Source organism: Pteropus vampyrus, unplaced genomic scaffold (genome assembly GCF_000151845.1).
Source record: "Pteropus vampyrus isolate Shadow unplaced genomic scaffold, Pvam_2.0 Scaffold31, whole genome shotgun sequence".
NCBI classification, from domain to species: Eukaryota; Metazoa; Chordata; class Mammalia; order Chiroptera; family Pteropodidae; genus Pteropus; species Pteropus vampyrus.
Genome location: NW_011888812.1, coordinates 7,942,113 through 7,944,381, shown reverse-complemented (window position 1 = coordinate 7,944,381; position 2,269 = coordinate 7,942,113).

Sequence of the window (2,269 nt, the reverse complement as noted above, 5' to 3'; positions counted from 1 at the left end):
CTCCAGTCATTTGACGACTCGATGGAATGCGGCCAGAACTGAAACATGCCAGTGGCAATGAGGCCCAGGAGGACAACGGAGAAGAGGGTGATGTAGTAGATTCGGTGCTTGGTCTTCATTCTTGGGATGAGGGCAGGACCCCGGATATTGTACTTGACCGACGCACACATAATGGCACAGACAGCCTCTTCCTTACACTCCTGGTTACCAGGCACAGAAATGAAAAAAATGAAATATTTAGGGTGGCAAATGGTAGTTGAAAGAACTATTTGACTTTTAATATACCTATTTCTTTCCCTAAAGTGATTTGATGAAATAATGAAAAGAAACTTTTGACTGTCCTTTGTATATATAAATATATGCTATATAATCTTTAACATTTAATACTACATATACTATTTAATATAAATATTAATATGCACTATAAAAATATAACCATATTCTACAAACATATGTTCACCGAAAGCATGAGCTGATCAATGTGAGGAGCCTAGGAAGACTGGTGTTGACCAAGGAAGAAAAATCAAAAGTGGAATAGCTAAAGACAGTTGTTTCGTTGTTGTTAAACACTTGCCTAACATAAACTGATGCTTCGTCTGGACAAACTGACAGTTGTTCTAAAATCTATTTTTATTCATTTATGCATTCAGCCCTCTACCGAGCACCCATCATGCAATGCAAAGGACACAAAGAAGAAAGCAAAGACTCCCCCTCTGAAGAACTTATATTCTATTAAGGTAAGACAAACAGAACTGTACCAAAATGCAAAATATAAAAATAACACTAGAAAAATATCAATAAAGTGGCAAGGGTATTAGAGAAGAAAAGAGTAATCTTTAAATAAAATACACACCGACGTTGTATTGGAAGGTGCTAGCTGACATACTCAGACGGAAGGAATGAAGAAAGGAACAGGGAGGGAGTTTAGGGAGAGAGGGAGCAGAAGAAAGGCCAGTGTGGTGATGTTTACAAGACTGATGCCAACCATTCTTCTCCTCAGCGAATGTGCATACGACTTTTCTAATCAAAAGGTAGAATCTATCCCCCTTCCCCCTGAATCTGGGCAAGGCTTGTGACCAGCTTTGACCAAGAGAATGTGTTGGAGGTGACATTCTCGGGCTTTTTAACCCAGGCCTTAAACGACCCTATAACTGCTGCTTTTGTCCTCTTGGAACCCAGCTGCCATCTCTAAGGCAGTGGCGCTCCCGACTGAAGGCATCCTCAGGGAGACCCCAGTGGAAGCCATGTGAAGCAAACAAGAGCCATTCACCAAGTTCCACGTGGACGGCAGAATCTTGAGCAAACAACTACGTGATTGTAGTTGTTTTTAAGCTAAGTTTTGGGTTGGTTTGTTACTCAGCCCTAGCTAAATGAAACAGCCAATAAGAATCACCAACTGATATAAAGAAAATTCTTAGTCCTCAATTGAAATTGCAGAGTTCCCCTGTAGATCACAATTTAAGATCCTTACCAAACAAACCTTCCCCATCTAATGCCTAGATACTCTGTGGGGAGGGTAGAGCCTTGAGTATGATTGCATCATATGCCACAGATTTACCATGTTACACAAGCTACTGTGGCATTCAACATGTCAAAGTCCTAATCTACAAAATGGTCTGATTCTACCCACTAATCTTTCAGAAAAGCTATTAACATAAAGGAAAATAACTGAAAAGCTCACAGACCATCATAAGGTTTATCAACCATTTTTACTTTGGCTAAAGAGAGCTCTCCCCAAGTCACTGCCCACACTGTAAAACCGCCTCCTGCCTACCTAGCAAGGTACTGCCTAGCAGTGAATGTGAGAATCATTCCCAGCTTTTTGGATAAAATGTGGACAGTCATGAATGATTTCTGTTTGTATCTCTCTAAGACCGTGAGCTAGAATATAAGAAATTTGCAAATCACAGACGAATGTAGGAAAGCTCATACATTTTAAGCCTAAAGATTCTCATCTTTGGGGTATACACATCAGCCATTCAATATATGTTTATTGATTCTATGACAGAAATTCAGACATGAGCGCTATTTCATTTTTTTCTGTCATTCTACCAACCAACAAGATGTTCCCAGCCTGCCCCCACCCCCTACTACCTCCAGCCTTGCCCGCTCCAATAGCTTTCTTGCCACTTATGTGACCCTCCTAGAGTTCAAGGACAGGAGGTCTCAGGATGAAAGGGTGCAAGGAGCTGCACCCTCTGCTGCTCCAAGTCAGAACTTCCCACAGGCTCCTCAGGTTTGTTTACATCCTGAATCAGTGGTTCTCAAA